Here is a 22500-nt window from a genome sequence, read left to right as displayed (position 1 = left end):
AGGATACCGATGGTATGGTTTGAACCGATTTGATTTAGCCATTCTGAAGTCATCACTTGGTTGAAGCGCTGAACTAGGGAGGCATCGTTTACATATATATTGGTTTTCGCATGCTCTACTAGGTTAATGTCATGAGGTTGGCTATCGAGCATGCCCAAGTGATGACTTGATTGTGTGCTTGCTTGAATTCTTCACATTTCATACCATCGGTTAGTTGTCGAATCATTCCTCGATCATAACCTTCGTTCTTGGTTCATGTATGCACTCTTCCACATAGGGCAAGCTAGAATTAACTATCTTACCCAGGACCGCCGAAGCAGCGTGGACCAGGGGAGAACTATACTTTGTCTTGTATGCCCTCTTCCACATAGGGCAAGCTAGAACTAACTATCTTACCCAGGACCGCCGAAGCAGCGTGGACCAGTGGAGGACTATACTTTGTTCATTACACCACAGTATTAAGTATGGTGTCCTCTTCCACATAGGGCAAGCTAGAACTAACTATCTTACCCAGGACCGCCGAAGCAGTGTGGACCAGGGGAGGACTATACTTTATACTTCACACACTAGCCATACTGAAGTCATCACTTGGTTGAAGCGCTGAACTACGGCGGGGTAATCGTTTACAGGTTATAATCATATAGCTGCATGCTCATTAGTAGATAATGGAATATTGTATGGCAATATGAGCATGCCCAAGTGATGACTTTGTTTCAAGCTCAACAGGTAGGGTATTGAGTCCTCTTCCACATAGGGCAAGCTAGAATGAACTATCTTACCCAGGACCGCCGGAGCAGCGTGGACCAGTGGAGGACTCTATACTTTATACTTCACACCACAGTATTGAGTACGACTTGCATAAAGCCCCTAATGAGAACCACGAGGGCTCTCTCAATGTAGAACCACGAGGGCTCTAGTACCGATTCTCTCGGTACGGCTTGGTCCGTGTTCCTTTATGCTTGTACTCTAAGTATTAAGTATTGTGTCCTCTTCCACATAGGGCAAGCTAGAACTAACTATCTTACCCAGGACCGCCGAAGCAGTGTGGACCAGGGGAGGACTATACTTTATACTTCACACACTAGCCATACTGAAGTCATCACTTGGTGGGGGTGAACTACGGCGGTATCTATCGTTTTGGTTCGGTCTATATAGGGTCGCTTGCATGCTCATTCGAATATAATGTAATTGTGTATGGCAATATGAGCATGCCCAAGTGATGACTTTGTTTCAAGCTCAACAGGTAGGGTATTGAGTCCTCTTCCACATAGGGCAAGCTAGAATGAACTATCTTACCCAGGACCGCCGGAGCAGCGTGGACCAGTGGAGGACTCTATACTTTATACTTCACACCACAGTATTGAGTACTTCTTGCATAAAGCCCCTAATGAGAACCACGAGGGCTCTCTCAATGTAGAACCACAAGGGCTCTAGTACCGATTCTCTCGGTACGGCTTGGTCCGTGTTCCTTTATGCTTGTACTCTTAGAAAGTCTCAACCCGGAGGTCTTGACTTTGATTGTCATAGTTGGACTACGACGGGGCATCCGACCATTGCTGATCGAACACCCCTGATTCACCATCTTTCGGGTAGGCGGTACGCGTACCTCCGGACGCGGAAGTCTCAACCCGGAGGTCTTGACTTTGATTGTCATAGTTGGACTACGACGGGGTATCCGACTCATCGAATACCCCAGAAGCACACCATCTTTCGGGTAGGCGGTACGCGTACCTCCGGACGCGGAAGTCTCAACCCGGAGGTCTTGACTTTGATTGTCATAGTTGGACTACGACGGGGTATCCGACTCATCGAATACCCCAGAAGCACACCATCTTTCGGGTAGGCGGTACGCGTACCTCCGGACGCGGAAAGTCTCAACCCGGAGGTCTTGACTTTGGTTGTCATAGTTGGACTATGACGGGGCATCCGACCATTGCTGATCGAACACCCCTGTTACACCATCTTTCGGATAGGCGGTGCGCGACACCACCGACGCGGAAAGTCTCAACCCGGAGGTCTTGACTTTGTATTGTTGGATAGTCCTCTTCCACTATAGGGCAAGCTGGAAATATTCCATTTTACCCAGGACTGCCGAGGCAGCGTGGACCAGGGGAGAACTTCACGGAATCTTCAGGCATCCATGATTGCCATAGTGCGTAAGCCGCCGCTGTGCGCGTCAACTCGTTCCCCGTGAGGAGGAGTCTAGCCGCCGCTAAAAGACGAAGCATTAAGTGTCCTCATTCCACTATAGGGCAAGCTAGAATTAACTATCTTACCCAGGACCGCCGAAGCAGCGTGGACTAGGCGAGGACTATACTTTATACTTCACACCACAGTATTGAGTACGACTTGCATAAAGCCCCTAATGAGAACCACGAGGGCTCTCTCAATGTAGAACCACGAGGGCTCTAGTACCGATTCTCTCGGTACGGCTTGGTCCGTGTTCCTTTATGCTTGTACTCGCGGAAAGTCTCAACCCGGAGGTCTTGACTTTGATTGTCATAGTTGGACTACGACGGGGCATCCGACCATTGCTGACCGAACACCCCTGATTCATCATCTTTCGGATAGGAGGTGCGCCCACCTCCGACGCGGAAGTCTCAACCCGGAGGTTCGGACTTAGAGTTTTTCCCATTTAAAAGTTTTTCTCTTAGCCATACTGAAGTCATCACTTGGTGAACGATTGAACTAGGGCGGGTTAATCGTTTATAGGTATCATGTGGTTTGCATGCTCTCTTAGGTTAAGGTCATGTGGTTGGCTATCGAGCATGCCCAAGTGATGACTTTGTTTCACGCTTGCTTGATTTCTTCATGATTCCCTGTTATATAGTGTAATCATTCGAGAACAGGGAATCTTTGGTTTTGCTCAACAGGTATTGGATGTCAACTTGGTATCTAGATCGCATTAAGTCTCAACCCTTAGGTTCGGACTTGTATAGTGACATCTTGTTACGGTCTTGAGTCTCAACCCGCAGGTTCGGACTACTTAGTGTTTGATCGAATATAATATGGCAACTTGTGCCTAAGTCTCAACCCGCAGGTTCGGACTTCTGTTTATTTGGCCAATGTATGTATAAGGCAACTTGTGCCTAAGTCTCAACCCGCAAGTTCGGACTTGTGTATTTGTTCGAAGTCATGTATAAGGCAACGTGTGCCTAAGTCTCAACTCGCAGGTTCGGACTTGTTAGTGTTTCGTCAACTTTCATATGGCAACTTGTGCCTAAGTCTCAACCCGCAGGTTCGGACTTGTGTATTTGTTCGAAGTCATGTATAAGGCAACTTGTGCCTAAGTCTCAACCCGCAGGTTCGGACTTGTGTATTTGTTCGAAGTCATGTATAAGGCAACGTGTGCCTAAGTCTCAACCCGCAGGTTCGGACTACTATAGTGTTTCGTCAATTATCATATGGCAACTTGTGCCGAAGTCTCAACCCGCAGGTTCGGACTTCTATAGTGTTTCGTCAATTATCATATGGCAACTTGTGCCGAAGTCTCAACCCGCAGGTTCGGACTTCTGGAAGGATCACTTGGCCACTAATGATCCTTCCGCAGGTTCACCTACGGAAACCTTGTTACGACTTTTACTTCCTCTAAATCATCAAGTTCGGTCAACTTCGATAAAGCAGACGCGGTTCACGAGGATCCAGCGAACGATCATCTCCAAAGACCTCACTAAATAATCCATCGGTAGTAGCGACGGGCGGTGTGTACAAAGGGCAGGGACGTATTCAACGCTGGCTGATGACCAGCACTTACTAGAAGTTCCGAGTTCATATGGACCATTGCAATCCATAATCCCTACTAAGTGAGTATTTGAGTGATTTCCCGTTCCTCTCGGAATAGGAGACACGCTGCTACCCACATTGTAGCACGCGTGTAGCCCAGAACATCTAAGGGCATCACGGACCTGTTATCGCTCGATCTCATTTTGCTAAACACAAATTGTCCTGCTAAGCAGCGTACCGTAAGTGCACTTGCGCACACGAACAGCGAAGGTGTCAGGTCATACTCCACCGAAAGGTCCTAACCCGTTCCAATCGGCATCGACGCATTAACGCTGACTGCGTTCTAGTTAGCATATGTGAGTCACGTTCGTTATCGGAATTAACCAGACAAATCAATCCACGAACTAAGAACGGCCATGCACCACTACCCTTAAATTTGAGAAAGAGCTATTAATCTGTCTCACCTCCATAAGTTCGGACCTGGTAAGTTTTCCCGTGTTGAGTCAAATTGAACCGCAAGCTCCATTTCATTGTGGTGCCCTTCCGTCAATTCCTTTAAGTTTCAACTTTGCAACCATACTTCCCCCGGAACCTGACTTTGGTTTCCCGGAAGCTACTGAGAGCACCTGGTTGTAGCGTCTCCCAATTGCTAGTTGGCATCGTTTACGGTTAGAACTAGGGCGGTATCTAATCGCCTTCGATCCTCTAACTTTCGTTCTTGATTAAAGAAAGCATCCTTGACAAATGCCTTCGCTTTAGTTAGTCTTACGACGGTCTACGAATTTCACCTCTCGCGCCGTAATACTAGTGTCCCCAACTACTTCTGTTAATCATTACCTCCGGTCTGAGTACAAACCAATGAAAGATTAGACCAAGGTCGTATTCCATTATTCCATGCAAGATTATTCTAGGGCGTTTGGGCACCCTGCTTTAAGCACTCTAATTTGTTCAAGGTAAACGTGAGCGGTCGAGCTCTATGTTACACTTGCACCCGTTGAAGGGCACACCATGACACAGACTTGGTGCCCTACCACACCATTGAGTCGCAACCAGATTCCGACTTGGCCCACCGACCACGGGTTGACCGGGTCGGCGGAGCCGGACTGTGTTGGACAAGTATCAACTTCGAACGTTTTAACCGCAACAATTTTAATATACGCTAGTGGAGCTGGAATTACCGCGGCTGCTGGCACCAGACTTGCCCTCCACTTGATCCTCGTAGAAGGATTTATGCTCTACTCATTCCAATTATGAAACATCATTAAAGAGTTTCATATTGTTATTTCTCGTCACTACCTCCCCGTCCCGGGATTGGGTAATTTACGCGCCTGCTGCCTTCCTTGGATGTGGTAGCCATTTCTCAGGCTCCCTCTCCGGAATCGAACCCTGATTCCCCGTTACCCGTTGCAACCATGGTAGTCCTCTATACTACCATCCATAGTTGATAGGGCAGATATTTGCGAGATCTGTCGTCGGTGCGAGACCATACGATCAGCATCATTATCCAGACTTCAACTCAATGACACGGAGAACCCGCGATTGGTTTGACTAATAAGTGCACCAGTTCCCGCGAGGGTCCTGGCATGTTGCATGTATTAGCTCTAGATTTTCCACAGTTATCCAAGTAACTAGGTTGATGATCTCGTAAATTATAGCTGTTATACTGAGCCTTATGCGGTTTCACATTAAATCTGTTTGTACTTAGACATGCATGGCTTAACCTTTGAGACGAGCGTATATTACTGGTAGGATCAACCAGAATTCCGACTTTGCGTTCGAATGTTCATTGTCCCATTGCACCCGGAGGAGCAAACACCACGTTCTATATGTTGTCAAGTCCGGTAGCACACGGGAGGCGAGCCCCCGTGCGAACCTCATTGCCCTCGTATCACACACACACCCGATGCACCGGACAGGCACTTGAGCGGCATTCGACTCCGCTAAGCGCTCGTGCGCCCGATTGTGCATGCGCTGACGGGGCCTTCATACCCCTACCACAGCGACCTTATGCCAAACTTCCATGAATACTTAGGTGAGCTGACAAGGGCCTTCATTTCCCTACCATCAACTAAAGGACACGCTAGGCGCGTCCGATCATTGCAACTGCGGGGCTTTCATACCCCAATCACCACAGTACGCAATTCACCAGAGTTTAATCACAACCCCCCCGGACATGGCACACTATTAACTTGCAACAAAACTTAGTGTGTGCCGGGCACATCGGTTCCACAAAATCATTCCCGATGTACCCCAATTGGGGTTGCGAACGCATTCACGGTCCTCTGACACACCCAACCAAGCGTGGATACTACATACCTCAAACACCCAGTACACTAACAGACAAATCAACATATGGTTGCTTTCCCCCAGACATTTGCCAATCACTTGGCACCCGGACGGGAACTCGCTCCTGATTGCGCCAATGCCACCCATTTGCCAAGAGCGAGTTCTGTATGTAGATTTCATTTGGAAAGACAACCGTGTACTGGATATTCTATCCGACGATTACAGATGACGAGTACGAGACTCGACTACACTCACGGATAATACATTTTGGGTCGAGATTGCTTTCGGGGTTTTCGATTGGTCTTGCGCTTGTAAACGTATAACTTTGACTTGTGGTAACCTCGGTATGTTAGTCGATCACGTGGTTGTGAACTGGTAAGGGTGGGCAATCTGTTCACTTGCACTCTGGGTAGGAATAGGTGAGCGCTATAGGTTAAGATCATTGTATGGTTCCATCGTGATGACTTTCGCTAGATAGTAGGATGTTTGGATAGTTATAACGTTTCTGGCCATTTGTTCATAGTGTTCGGTTCATTGAGGAATTCGATTGGTCTTTGCTTCACACACGTGGTCGATCACTTGGATGTGAACTAGGGTGAGAATAAGGTGTTCACTAGTGCTCTTAGGTTTTGGATCAGTACTGAGCACTTGATTGGTTTCGCATAATATGTATCCATAGTGATGACTCTTTCCAGCTTAAGATTTCGTGACCGGTTTCGAATCCTTCCCACGTTCGCTTTTACTTGGTTAGGTTTTCGAGTGTAGATTTGAAAGCAATCTCATGTATGTATCCCATCTGATATAAGCCACTGACAGTTCATGTCACCTCGTTCAACTCTCGCTGGGTCACAGAAGTATGTTACTGCGCCCATTATCCCTACTCGGATAGGTTCGGTTCGTTCGTTTTATACTACGGTGAGTAAACTCAATTTGTGCATCGCATAGCCATGGAAAGCAAGCTTTCGCGGGCCTCTTCGACTGTTTTGATACGAGCTGTGCCCGTGATGCTTGTCATCCCAGGATACTAGACCCCTTTGGACGACCGCATGACCATCAGAAAGTAAATTCCACGTTCGATTTGGGGTGTGAACCCCGAACATAAAGTCTTTGTGTAGAACCTCGAGGGCTCTATAGTACCGATTCTCTCGGTACGCTTGGTCCGTGTTCCTTTATGTTCGTACTCTTGTGTGTATAATATTCATGTTCGATTTGGGATATTTGCTACTGTCACCGTTTGAGTACTATGGGGCTTGAACCCCTAACATAAAGTCTTTGTGTAGAACCACGAGGGCTCTATAGTACCGATTCTCTCGGCACGCTTGGTCCGTGTTCCTTTATGTTCGTACTCTTGTGTGTATAATATTCATGTTCGGTTTGGGATATTTGCTACTGTCACCGTTTGAGTACTATGGGGCTTGAACCCCTAACATAAAGTCTTTGTGTAGAACCACGAGGGCTCTATAGTACCGATTCTCTCGGCACGCTTGGTCCGTGTTCCTTTATGTTCGTACTCTTGTGTGTATAATATTCATGTTCGGTTTGGGATATTTGCTACTTTCACCTGGGTCCCGTTCTTCATACAAGTCTGCCTTGCTAATGTGGTAACTTTATAGTGTAGTTCTGACATCCCAATTTTGGGACTTAGCCGATTTTTCATGAATTTCCATATGACCCATAGGGTCCCTTTCTTCATACAAGCTTGCCTAGGGCGATCGGTCAAAACTTGTCTTACTATTCGATTGGTCTTCGCAGTTTCACCCTAGGCAATTCGCCTAGGTCTGTCTTCTTGAGGAGGCCAAAACCCGAAATAAGGAGGTCTGGCCGACCCTGAAACCTCCCCTGTCTTAACTACACTAACCCGATTTTTCAGGGTCCTCAGCGCCATACAACTTTGCCTAGGTCACTTATACTCTTGACTTAGGCCATCTGACTTGGTCCGTGTTTCTTCCTAGGGTTCACCTAGGTACTTTGCCTTGCTTGATGTGGTAACTTTTTAGTGTAGTTCTGACATCCCAATTTTGGGACTTAGCCGATTTTTCATGAATTTCCATATGACCCTAAGGGTCCCTTTCTTCATACAAGCTTGCCTAGGGCGATCGGTCAAAACTTGTCTTACTATTCGATTGGTCTTCGCAGTTTCACCCTAGGCAATTCGCCTAGGTCTGTCTTCTTGAGGAGGCCAAAACCCGAAATAAGGAGGTCCAGCCGACCCTGAAACCTCCCCTGTCTTAACTACACTAACCCGATTTTTCAGGGTCCTCAGCGCCATACAACTTTGCCTAGGTCACTTATACTCTTGACTTAGGCCATCTGACTTGGTCCGTGTTTCTTCCTAGGGTTCACCTAGGTACTTTGCCTTGCTTGATGTGGTAACTTTATAGTGTAGTTCTGACATCCCAATTTTGGGACTTAGCCGATTTTTCATGAATTTCCATATGACCCTAAGGGTCCCTTTCTTCATACAAGCTTGCCTAGGGCGATCGGTCAAAACTTGTCTTACTATTCGATTGGTCTTCGCACTTTCACCCTAGGCAGTTTGCCTAGGTGTAGCTTCTTGAGGAGGTCAAAACCCAAAATAAGGAGGTTCAGCCGACCCAAAAACCTCCCCTGTCTGAACTACACTAACCCGATTTTTCAGGGTCCTCAGCGCCATACAACTTTGCCTAGGTCACATGTACTCTTGACTTAGGCCATCTGACTTGGTCCGTGTTTCTTCTTAGGGTTCACCTAGGTACTTTGCCTTGCTTGATGTGGTAACTTTTTAGTGTAGTTCAGACATCCCAATTTTGGGACTTAGCCGATTTTTCATGGATTTTCCATATGACCCATAGGGTCCCTTTCTTCATACAAGCTTGCCTAGGGCGATCGGTCAAAACTTGTCTTACTATTCGATTGGTCTTCGCACTTTCACCCTAGGCAGTTTGCCTAGGTGTAGCTTCTTGAGGAGGTCAAAACCCAAAATAAGGAGGTTCAGCCGACCCAAAAACCTCCCCTGTCTGAACTACACTTAGCCGATTTTTCATGGTCCTCAGCGCCATACAACTTTGCCTAGGTCACTTGTACTCTTGACTTAGGCCATCTGACTTGGTCCGTGTTTCTTCTTAGGGTTCACCTAGGTACTTTGCCTTGCTTGATGTGGTAACTTTTTAGTGTAGTTCAGACATCCCAATTTTGGGACTTAGCCGATTTTTCATGTATTTCCATATGACCCATAGGGTCCCTTTCTTCATACAAGCTTGCCTAGGGCGATCGGTCAAAACTTGTCTTACTATTCGATTGGTCTTCGCACTTTCACCCTAGGCAGTTTGCCTAGGTGTAGCTTCTTGAGGAGGTCAAAACCCAAAATAAGGAGGTTCAGCCGACCCAAAAACCTCCCCTGTCTAAACTACACTAACCAGATTTTTCAGGGTCCTCACCGTCATACAACTTTGCCTAGGTCACTTGCACTCTTGACTTAGGCCATCTGACTTGGTCCGTGTTTCTTCCTAGGGTTCACCTAGGTACTTTGCCTTGCTTGATGTGGTAACTTTTTAGTGTAGTTCTGACATCCCAATTTTGGGACTTAGCCGATTTTTCATGTATTTCCATATGACCCTTAGGGTCCCTTTCTTCATACAAGCTTGCCTAGGGCGATCGGTCAAAACTTGTCTTACTATTCGATTGGTCTTCGCACTTTCACCCTAGGCAGTTAGCCTAGGTGTAGCTTCTTGATGAGGCCAAAACCCAAAATAAGGGGGTTCGGCCGACCCAAAAACCTACCCTGTCTAAACTACACTAACCAGATTTTTCAGGGTCCTCAGCGCCATACAACTTTGCCTAGGTCACTTGTTCTCTTGACTTAGGCCATCTGACTTGGTCCGTGTTTCTTCCTAGGGTTCACCTAGGTACTTTGCCTTGCTTGGTGTGGTAACTTTTTAGTGTAGTTCTGACATCCTCATTTTGGGACTTAGCCGATTTTTCGTAAAATGCCATATGACCCATATGGGTCCTTTCCTTCATATAAGTTTGCCTTGCTTGGTGTGGTAACATTTGAGTGTAGTTCTGACATCATCATTTTGGGACTTAGCCGATTTTTTGTCAAATACCATATGACCCATATGGGTCCTTTCCTTCATATAAGTTTGCCTTGCTTGGTGTGGTAACATTTGAGTGTAGTTCTGACATCCCCATTTTGGGACTTAGCCGATTTTTCGTAAAATACCATATGACCCATCAGGGTCCTTTGCTTGATATAAGTTTGCCTTGCTTGGTGTGGTAACATTTGAGTGTAGTTCTGACATCCCCATTTTGGGACTTAGCCGATTTTTCGTAAAATACCATATGACCCATCAGGGTCCTTGCCTTCATATAAGTTTGCCTTGCTTGGTGTGGTAACATTTGAGTGTAGTTCTGACATCCCCATTTTGGGACTTAGCCGATTTTTCGTCAAATACCATATGACCCATATGGGTCCTTTCCTTCATATAAGTTTGCCTTGCTTGGTGTGGTAACATTTGAGTGTAGTTCTGACATCCCCATTTTGGGACTTAGCCGATTTTTCGTAAAATACCATATGACCCATCAGGGTCCTTTGCTTCATATAAGTTTGCCTTGCTTGGTGTGGTAACTTGTTAGTGTAGTTCTGACATCATCATTTTGGGACTTAGCCGATTTTTCGTAAAATACCATATGACCCATCAGGGTCCTTTGCTTCATATAAGTTTGCCTTGCTTGGTATGGTAACATTTGAGTGTAGTTCTGACATCATCATTTTGGGACTTAGCCGATTTTTCGTAAAATACCATATGACCCATATGGGTCCTTTGCTTCATATAAGTTTGCCTTGCTTGGTGTGGTAACTTTTTAGTGTAGTTCTGACATCCCCATTTTGGGACTTAGCCGATTTTTCGTAAAATACCATATGACCCATCAGGGACCTTGCCTTCATATAAGTTTGCCTTGCTTGGTGTGGTAACATTTGAGTGTAGTTCTGACATCCCCATTTTGGGACTTAGCCGATTTTTCGATCAATACCATTTGACCCATCAGGGTCCTTTGCTTCATATAAGTTTGCCTTGCTTGGTGTGGTAACTTGTTAGTGTAGTTCTGACATCATCATTTTGGGACTTAGCCGATTTTTCGTAAAATACCATATGACCCATCAGGGTCCTTTGCTTCATATAAGTTTGCCTTGCTTGGTGTGGTAACATTTGAGTGTAGTTCTGACATCCCCATTTTGGGACTTAGCCGATTTTTCGTAAAATACCATATGACCCATCAGGGTCCTTTGCTTCATATAAGTTTGCCTTGCTTGGTGTGGTAACACATGAGTGTAGTTCTGACATCCCCATTTTGGGACTTAGCCGATTTTTCGACCAATACCATATGACCCATCAGGGTCCTTTGCTTCATATAAGTTTGCCTTGCTTGGTGTGGTAACATTTGAGTGTAGTTCTGACATCCCCATTTTGGGACTTAGCCGATTTTTCGATCCATCCTATATGACCCATCAGGGTCCTTTTTCTTCATATAAGTTTCCCAAGACTTAGTGCTTTTTACCTTTGGACACCAATATCACCCTTACGGGTTTCTTTGATCTTCTCACTTTGTATTGACCAAATGTAGGTCTTGCCATGCCAAACATATAATTGTTCTACACCAAGTCTCTATCTCGTACCGCCAGCTCGGTACATTCGATCAACCTGCCCTTAAGGCACCCGGGACTTAGCCATTTTTTCACATTTTTCATGATTTTGAGGCAACTTTTCTCGACTTTGTCACCTTATATCACCAAGATCCTTTCCCTTTAGCGCTTCACTCTGTTCGTATGATATTTAGCGCTGACTATCACCTTTCTATCGCTGAGCTCAACTTCTTATTCGGTGCCATAGAGCCAGAGATATTTGGTGTATGCTGTTATAAGGGAAGTTTGTCACTTTTTCAAAGGCCCACTTTGGGACGCCCATATCTCACCTTCACGTATCTTCGATCTTCTTGTCGTCTATGGACGAAACTTAGGTCTTGTATTGGCCAACTTATAAATGTTCTACGGCCAAGCCGTATCTCTTACCGCCAGCCCGGTATTCATGGACTTAGTCGGATTTTCGCCTCTCGTGGTAACAATTTCTGACTTTGACTCACAATAACACCCGAACGGTCACATGCTAGCGCTTTGCTTGGTAGGAATTATAGTTAGCGCTACCTTTTCTCTTTCCATCGATACCTTGTTCGTTCCATTCCATGCCATACAGCCGAAGTTATGATGTTTCCCGTTTTCCATATCATGTGGAGCTTATGCTCTGGGAAAACCATCTAACACCTGTACCACCCTTTTAGGTACCACCGATCTCGAGACTATGTTCGGGCCAAATATAGGTTATAACATGCCCAACTTATAATTGTTCTACACCAAGTCTCTATCTCTTACCGCCTGCTCGGTATTTTACTCGTAAGTCCAAATTTCACAACTTGTACTTTTTGGCCCAATGTACTCGAGTTTCAATTTTGGTAACATTTTTCGACTTTGACGCTTAATAACTTCCAAATCATGCTAGTTAGCGCTTTGCTTTCTTCTAGTCGTATCTAGCGCTGGGTGTTACCTTTCCAAAACATATCCTAGCTCTACAATCCATGCCATACAGCCGGAGCTACATGGTGCACAAGTCAAATCCATTTTAGCCATGTTTCATTTTTGCTAATTTTTGACCACTCGTATCACCCTTCCAGAGTGGTCCGATCTTCTCGCTTTCTATGGACGACTTTTAGGTCTCGTAGAGGCAAACTTATAAGTATTCTACGTCAACCCGCTATCTCTTACCGCTTGCTCGGTATTCTTGGTCTTGTGTGATTTTTGGCCATTTTGGTATTATTTTTCCACTTTGTCGCTTAATAACTCAGTTTTGCTCAACACTTAGCGCTTCGGTTGTTTGGGATTATAGTTAGCGCTCGGTTCGACCTTTCCAACACTGATCTAAGCTTGTCGATCCGTTAAATACAGCCTGAGTTATTCGCGATACCGTGTTTCAATCCATTTCTCAAGTCTCGTTTTGGTCCAACTTTGAACCAGCCATATCACCCTGATGGGTACCTCCGATCTTCTCGCTCTATATTGGCCAAAGTTAGGTCTTGTGGTAACGTACTTATGATTGTTCTACGCCGTGTTCGTAGCTCTTATCGTTCGCCCGCTATTTTCGATCATAAGGTGAATTTTCGCCTCTAAACCACCATTTTTCACCTTTGCCCTCTAATATGACCGACTTGCTCAACACCTAGCGCTTCGCTTGGTAGGACACATAGCTAGCGCTCGTCAAGACCTTTCCAACGCATATCCAAGCTTTCCGATCCGAGCCATACAGCCTGAGCTATAGGCGATACCGTTTTTCCCATTTTCTTGGTCACACGCACTTTAGGGTACCCCTTTTTGCCTTTGACCCTTAATACCTCCTCCGGGTCACTAGTAGGCGCTCAGCTTGGTAGGAAACATAGCTAGAGCAGGCCTTCACCTTTCCAAAACTGCCGAAAGTGTACCGATCCGACATCTAGAACCAAAGTTATGGTCATTCCCATCATGCTCTACTTTCATGGTCAACCTCCACCAAGCACACCTAGGTTGGACCAACTTTCACCAACTCATCTCGAACCCCAAATTTGCTTCGACCTACTAGGTTTCCCTAGTAAAGTGGTCAAAACATCCATTACAACACGACTGGTCTTTCTGGTGGTCGACCTAGGCGACTTTGTTCGACGACCACCACCCCATGGAACTAAAAGACGTCCCTTGATACGGACCACCGATACATTTTCCGGCCTGTCTAAACTACACTCATCGAAATTTTTTTGGGTCCCCACCGTCATACAAGTTTCCCTAGGTCAAGTTTTTCTTCCGGATCGGCCGCGGACCTCACTTTTCATTATCTAGGGAGGCCATAGGGCCCCAAAAGGGGTTTTTTAAAATTTTCGACACTTTCGACTTTGGTCGGATTTTTTCCGATTTTGGTCCGACCTAGGGACTTGGTGGTCCAAGGAGCCTCGGGACCAAACTTTTTTCTCAGGGGTCCCTACCTCCATACAACTTTGCCTAGGTCAATTTTTTGTTCCAAATCGACCGCGGATTTCACTTTTCAATATCTGGGGCTCGTGTAGAGTCCGAATATGAGGTTTTCTCATTTTTCGACATTTTCGACTTTTTTCGACTTTTTTCGGGTTTTTCGACCTAGGGGTCCGCCGAACAAATTTTGGGTCAAAAATTTTTATTGAGTTAGTCGAAAGTACGCAAAAAGATAAGACTTTTTGCCGAAGACACCATGCCCCGGAACCGACTCCTTCCCCTTCAAAATTGGGGACAAACGTGATTTTTGAAACTTTTCCTTAGGGAGCCCAAGACTTAGAAAATTTTCAAATTCTCGATTTTTCGATTGCGAGCTAGCGCTTTGCGGTCTTCGGCAATGTTGTAGATCTCGACGAGATAAGACTTTTTGGTCAAGGGACATTTTGCCCTCCGACCCCTCCTTCCCCCGCAAATCGCCCCCCAAAGTGCAATTTTTGCATTTTCACCTCTTTGCACGCACTGTTCGGCCCAAATGGCCACTTTCTATGGGTCTGAGCGCTTTGCGGTCTTCGGCAAACTTTTAGAGCGTACCAAGCCCTAATTATAATTCTTCTACACCACCTTCGTACCTCTTCATCCCTGGCCGCTATTCGCGTACCAAGGTAATTTTTGTTCATTTTGTCAACATTTTTCATCTTTGACTGCTTATATCGGCCTTGCCATGAACCGATAGCGCTTCGCTGTGTTCTAACGTAAGTTAGTACTACTCAATACCTTTCCAAATCATGTCTTAGATTGTCATTTGCTTGCTTACAGCCGGAGCTATGAGCGATACCGTAAAAAGTACCGAAACTTGGAAAAATCCTTGGATCGCCCATATCCCCCCTTTGGGGACCAGATATCGAAAAAAGTTCTTATTCAAAAAGTTGCGCCTTAACGTGTTCTAGTTATGCCTAGAACATTTCACTTCGCTAGCTGGCCTGCAACTTAGCCGTAATTGGGATTTTAGGGTGTTCATGGAGGGCCCATTTCCTGCGACTTCGTATCTTTTGGGCCCTATGTTTCTCTAATATCTCCACAAGTTTTCCAGATAGCTTTGTCATACTTTCAGGGTGCCTAGAGCACCTCAAGACCTTTCCAACGCTATGCCGTTCGCCTCGCTCGGACATCTACAGCCGAAGTTATTCGAGGTACACGGTACCTTACCCTGTTTTCTCAGTACTTGGTCGAAAATTTCGATCAGCCATATGACCGACTTGGACAACCCTGAGCGGGTTGGCCCCATATAACTAAACTTTTGTCTCTTGTAGGCAAACTTATAAATGTTCTACGTCAACTCGCTATCTCGTACCGCCTTGACGGTATACTTGGTCCAAGGGCCATTTCCAGCGACTTGGTCGCAATTTCGCTCTAAGTTTCGCTAATACCTTCGTCCGTGGACATGGTGATTTTTTGTTCGTATTTTTCCTTGATAGTCCCACTCAAGACTATTCCATACCAGAGCCAAGCGTCCCGCTAAGTGCCATACAGCCTGAGCAGTAATTCATGAAAGGTACCTCTACCAGTTTTTGCCATACTTGGGTACAAACTTTGTATCGCCCATATCTCCACTTTGGAGGCCAGCCAGCACCTTTGCCCCATATACTTTTTTCTTGGTCATACCATGCACTAAATATAATTGTTCTACGCCAACTTGCTATCTCTTCTCTAACTTGCCGTTATTCTTGGTCCAAGTCCCATTTCATTCGTTTTCGGACCCATTTTGCTATATGTTTCACTAATAGCTTCGGCCATGGACAAGCTGATATACTGTTTGTATTTTTGCTTGATAGTCCCACTCAAGACCATTCCAAAACACACCGCAACTTGTCGCTCGGTGGCAAACTGACCGAGTTATAATTCATGAAAGATACCTCAACTTGGTACACCATGTGGTCGGCCCAAACCATATACCGACCAAACGACCGACTTGGAGCACCCTGACCGGGTTGCCCCCATATAATGAAAGTTGCGTCTCGACACGCCCAACTTATGAATATTCTACGCCAAGTCGCTATCTCTTACCGGTAAGCCGGTATTCACCTTCCAAGGGTGATTTTGGTCAAGTGCCATTTCCTGCGACTTGGTCCCCGAATTGGACCATCATCACCTAATATCTCCGTGGTCTTTCAACTCAGCCTCATGAAACTTTCAGGGTAGATAGGTCTCCCAGAGACCTTTCCAACGGTATGCCGTTTGTCTTGCTCGGCCATCTACAGCTGAAGTTATTCATGGTACTTGGTACCTTACCCTGTTTTTTCCATACTTGTTCGTACTTGGGTACAAACTTTGGATCGCCCATATCTCCACTTTGGAGGCCAGCCAGCACCTTGGCCTCATATACTTTTTTGTTGGGTATACCATGCACCAAATATAATTGTTCTACGCCAACTTGCTATCTCTTCTCCAACTTGCCGTTATTCTTGGTCCAATTCCCATTTCATTCGTTTTTGGACCCATTTTGCTATATGTTTCACTAATAGCTTCGGCCATGGACAAGCTGATTTTCGATTGGTATTTTTCCTTGATAGTCCCACTCAAGACCATTCCAAAATACACCGCAGCTTGTCGCTCGGTGGCAAACTGACCAAGTTATAATTCATGAAAGGTACCTCAACTTGGCACACCACGTGGTCGGCCCAAACCATAAACCAACCAAACGACCGACTTGGAGCACCCTGACCGGGTTGGCCCCATATAATAAAAGTTGCGTCTCTACACGCCCAACTTATGAATATTCTACGCCAAGTCGCTATCTCTTACCGGTAAGCCGGTATTCACCTTCCAAGGGTGATTTTGGTCAAGCGCCATTTCCTGCGACTTGGTCCCCGAATTGGACCATCATCACCTAATATCTCCGTGGTCTTTCAACTCAGCCTCATGAAACTTTCAGGGTAGATAGGTCTCCCCAAGACCTTTCCAACGGTGAGCCGTTTGCCTCGCTCGGCCATCTACAGCCGAAGTTATTAATGGTACTTGGTACCTTACCCTGTTTTTTCCATACTTGTTCGTACTTGGGTACAAACTTTGGATCGCCCATATCTCCACTTTGGAGGCCAGCCAGCACCTAGGCCCCATATACTTTTTTGTTGGTGATACCATGCACCAAATATAATTGTTCTACGCAAGCTTGCTATCTCTTCTCCAACTTGCGGTTATTTTTGACTCAAGTCCCATTTCCATAGTTTTTGGTACCAATTTGCTCTATGTTTCGCTAATAGCTTCGCCCAAGGACTTTGTGATTTTTTGTTCGCATTTTTCCTAAATAGTCCCACTCAAGACTATTCCAAATCACACCTTAGCTTGTCGCTCAGTGCCATACAGCCAGAGTTTTAATTCATGAAAGGTACATCACCTTGGTACACCACGTGGTCAGTCCAAACCATCAACCAACCATATGACCGACTTCGAGTCGAGCTAGCGGCTAGGCTCAATATAATGAAATGCGTGTCTTGATGCGGGCTACTGACGGTCTGAACAATGTAGCTCGCTAGCTCGTCTCTAAACTTGTGTTTTGGTCGAATATTGGGTGTTCATGTACCACTTCGGGTAACATGGACTTTGGTGCAACTTTACCACTTGTGCACTTAATAACTTCCCGGTCATTCAAGTCTTTGCCTTCATACTTTCAGGGTAGTTAGGTCTCGTCGAGACCTTTCCATACATATGCCAAACTCATCGATCGGACATCTATAGCCCGAGTTATTCGCGGTACACCGTACCTTACCCTGTTTTTTCCTCAATTGGGTACAATCCTTGGAACACCCATATCGCCCCTTTAGAGACTAGCTGGCACGTTGGCCTCATATAATGATAAGTGCACCTCAACTAGGGCTACTGACGGTCAGAACATTTCAACTTGCTAGCTCGGGCCCACACTTGTGTTTTTCTCGAATATATGGTTCAAGTGTGCCACTTTGGGCACTTTTGGACATTTTGTCCCCACACAACTTTCTTGCCTTGGTAGATAGGGTCTTGTGATCTTGGGCAAAAAGATGCACCAAGATAAAGTCTAACTTTCGTTCTTGTACCGCAAAGCGCTATCTCAAACACCCGAGGAGATAGAAAGTGATTATGTTCGGTATATCGGTCTTCCATGGCCTACTATGGTAAACCCCTGCAGGTATGCAACCGAAGGTGCTTGGTACATGTATTTGGTGCAATATCGGTGCAAAGTAGGTGTTTCCTTGATCGGGCTATAACTTTCTTGGTTGATGTTGGATTGCTTTGCGGTCTTCGGGGGATAGTTAGGGAACATGTTGGCCAACATTTCCTTATTCCTCAGCCTGGCCGTACCTCTTACCGTCTAGGCGGTATACATGCTCTAAGTTGGAACTTGTGTTCCTTTGGGTAACTTCTCTGACTTTGACGCTTAATAACTTTCGTTCATATGCAGTCTAAGCTCTGCAACTCTCAGGAAAGCTAGTACTACTCATTTCCTTTCCATATCAGTCTTTGGCTTGTCGATCCGATGTCTACAGCCTTACTTATTCACGTTCCCTGTGAAGGTAGGTTTTTGCCCATTTTCCAGTTCATGTGGTAACATTCCCAGACTTTGCCGGCTTTCTCTTCATGTGGTAACTTGCTTGCTCATGTGGTAACTTGGAAGTGTATTTCTGACAGACCCAATCTGGGACTTAGCCGATTTTTCTCTGCATATTATATGGATCCATCACTAGGCCATCTTGCTTGCTCATGTGGTAACTTGGAAGTGTATTTCTGACAGACCCAATCTGGGACTTAGCCGATTTTTCTCTTCATATCATATGGATCCATCACTAGGCCATCTTGCTTGCTTGTGTGGTAACTTGATAGTGTATGTCTGACAGACCCAATCTGGGACTTAGCCGATTTTTCTCTTCATATCATATGGATCCATCACTAGGCCATCTTGCTTGCTTGTGTGGTAACTTGGAAGTGTATTTCTGACAGACCCAATCTGGGACTTAGCCGATTTTTCTCTTCATATTATATGGATCCTGGACTTAGCCGATTTTTCTCTTCATATCATATGGATCCATCACTAGGCCATCTTGCTTGCTTGTGTGGTAACTTGGAAGTGTATTTCTGACAGACCCAATCTGGGACTTAGCCGATTTTTCTCTTCATATCATATGGATCCATCACTAGGCCATCTTGCTTGCTTGTGTGGTAACTTGGAAGTGTATTTCTGACAGACCCAATCTGGGACTTAGCCGATTTTTCTCTTCATATCATATGGATCCATCACTAGGCCATCTTGCTTGCTTGTGTGGTAACTTGAAAGTGTATTTCTGACAGACCCAATCTCGGACTTAGCCGATTTTTCTCTTCATATCATATGGATCCATCACTAGGCCATCTTGCTTGCTTGTGTGGTAACTTGGAAGTGTATTTCTGACAGACCCAATCTCGGACTTAGCCGATTTTTCTCTTCATATTATATGGATCCATCACTAGGCCATCTTGCTTGCTTGTGTGGTAACTTGATAGTGTATTTCTGACAGACCCAATCTGGGACTTAGCCGATTTTTCTCTTCATATCATATGGATCCATCAAAAGGCCATCTTGCTTGCTTGTGTGGTAACTTGGAAGTGTATTTCTGACAGACCCAATCTGGGACTTAGCCGATTTTTCTCTTCATATGATATGGATCCATTACTAGGCCATCTTGCTTGCTTGTGTGGTAACTTGATAGTGTATTTCCGACCGACCCAATCTCGGACTTAGCCGATTTTTCTCTTCATATAATATGGATCCATCACTAGGCCATCTTGCTTGCTTGTGTGGTAACTTGATAGTGTATTTCTGACAGACCCAATCTTGGACTTAGCCGATTTTTCTCTTCATATTATATGGATCCATCACTAGGCCATCTTGCTTGCTTGTGTGGTAACTTGATAGTGTATTTCTGACAGACCCAATCTGGGACTTAGCCGATTTTTCTCTTCATATCATATGGATCCATCAAAAGGCCATCTTGCTTGCTTGTGTGGTAACTTGGAAGTGTATTTCTGACAGACCCAATCTGGGACTTAGCCGATTTTTCTCTTCATATGATATGGATCCATTACTAGGCCATCTTGCTTGCTTGTGTGGTAACTTGATAGTGTATTTCCGACCGACCCAATCTCGGACTTAGCCGATTTTTCTCTTCATATAATATGGATCCATCACTAGGCCATCTTGCTTGCTTGTGTGGTAACTTGATAGTGTATTTCTGACAGACCCAATCTTGGACTTAGCCGATTTTTCTCTTCATATTATATGGATCCATCACTAGGCCATCTTGCTTGCTTGTGTGGTAACTTGATAGTGTATTTCTGACAGACCCAATCTTGGACTTAGCCGATTTTTCTCTTCATATCATATGGATCCATCACTAGGCCATCTTGCTTGCTTGTGTGGTAACTTGGAAGTGTATTTCTGACAGACCCAATCTCGGACTTAGCCGATTTTTCTCTTCATATTATATGGATCCATCACTAGGCCATCTTGCTTGCTTGTGTGGTAACTTGATAGTGTATTTCTGACAGACCCAATCTGGGACTTAGCCGATTTTTCTCTTCATATCATATGGATCCATCACTAGGCCATCTTGCTTGCTTGTGTGGTAACTTGAAAGTGTATTTCCGACAGACCCAATCTCGGACTTAGCCGATTTTTCTCTTCATATTATATGGATCCTGGACTTAGCCGATTATTAGGTTATTATATATGGATCCTGGACTTAGCCGATTTTTCTGTTCATATCATATGGATCTTGGACTTAGCCGATTTTTCTCTTCATATCATATGGATCCTGGACTTAGCCGATTATTAGGTTAATATATATGGATCCGGGACTTAGCCGATTTTTCTCTTCATGTAATATGGATCCTGGACTTAGCCGATTTTTCTCTTCATGTAATATGGATCCTGGACTTAGCCGATTATAAGGTTATTATATATGGTTCCTGGACTTAGCCGATTTTTCTCTTCATATAATATGGATCCGGGACTTAGCCGATTTTTCTCTTCATATAATATGGATCCGGGACTTAGCCGATTTTTCTCTTCATATAATATGGATCCTGGACTTAGCCGATTTTTCTCTTCATATAATATGGATCCAGGACTTAGCCAATTTTTCTCTTCATGTGGTAACGTATGCCAATCGCTCACAAGTCATGGGATAAGGGTACTTGTGTTCTTCCATCTTCTAAGTCCCGCACGGGGACATCGTGATCGCCCCAAGTCCGGAATAGCGCCAAGTCAAGCCCCACGCTGGCCGTGCAGGACCTGTTAGCGGGGGCCCCACTGACAGCACTAATCCGGACTTAGAAATTATATCTTTCTAATCGAACACCACACACGCAACACCACCATACCACCATCTCCTTGCAAGTACCTAAGTACCCGCAACTCCATGGTGAAGGCAATGTCACTCCATCACCAACCTCTTTGCACTGCAAGCACTTGCGTACCCACAACACTCCGAAGAAGGCAACGGCGCGCGATGCTCGACTCCACACACCACACCACACCACACCACCGATGGCCAGCCAGCCAGCCAGCCCAACTAAGGGCTAACCCACCAACCAACCACCAATGGCCTAGGCCAGCCGGATCCCACCTTCAAGTCCAAGCACAGCCAAGTGCAAGTACCGCCAAGTGTTCACCAACCAACCAACACACCACACCACACCACCGATGGCCAGCCAGCCAGCCAGCCCAGCTAAGGGCTAACCAACCAACCAACCACCAATGGCCCAGGCCAGCCGGATCCCACCTTCAAGTCCAAGCACAGCCAAGTGCAAGTACCGCCAAGTGTTCACCAACCAACCATCACACCAGGTCAGCCGGCCGGTACCCACCTTCAAGTGCCATTACCCTCGGGTGCAAGCTCAATCAAGTGTTAACCAACCAACCCGGCCAAGGCAGCCAACAGGCCGGCACCCTACAGCACCGACCCGCCATCACCACCTCAACCGTTGACCATGCAAGTGGCCTCGGACAACAGGTGACACCCGAAGTACATCCGAAGAACGTATATCAAGTGTTTGTTCACCAAGTCCTCAACCAACCCCAAGTACCCGGAGGTACCCAGAGTGTTGGGTCCGCCAACCACTACCAGCACTCCAAGTCCTCGCGAACATAAAGTGTTTGCCCGGTAGGGCCATTAGACCACAACGCTTGCGACCATGCAAGTGGCCTCGGACAACAGGTGACACCCGAAGTACATCCGAAGAGTGTATATCAAGTGTTTGCTCACCAAGTCCTCAACCAACCCCAAGTACCCGGAGGTACCCAGAGTGTTGGGTCCGCCAACCACTACCAGCACTCTAAGTCCTCGCGAACCCAAAGTGTTTGCCCGGTAGGGCCATTAGACCACAACGCTTGCTAACCATGCAAGTGGTCTCGGACAACAGGCGATACCCGAAGTACATCCGAAGAGTGTATATCA

The sequence above is a fragment of the Anopheles ziemanni genome, assembly GCF_943734765.1.
Source record: "Anopheles ziemanni chromosome X unlocalized genomic scaffold, idAnoZiCoDA_A2_x.2 X_unloc_44, whole genome shotgun sequence".
In the NCBI taxonomy this organism is placed as follows: Eukaryota; Metazoa; Arthropoda; class Insecta; order Diptera; family Culicidae; genus Anopheles; species Anopheles ziemanni.
Note: the sequence above shows the minus strand (reverse complement) of the source record.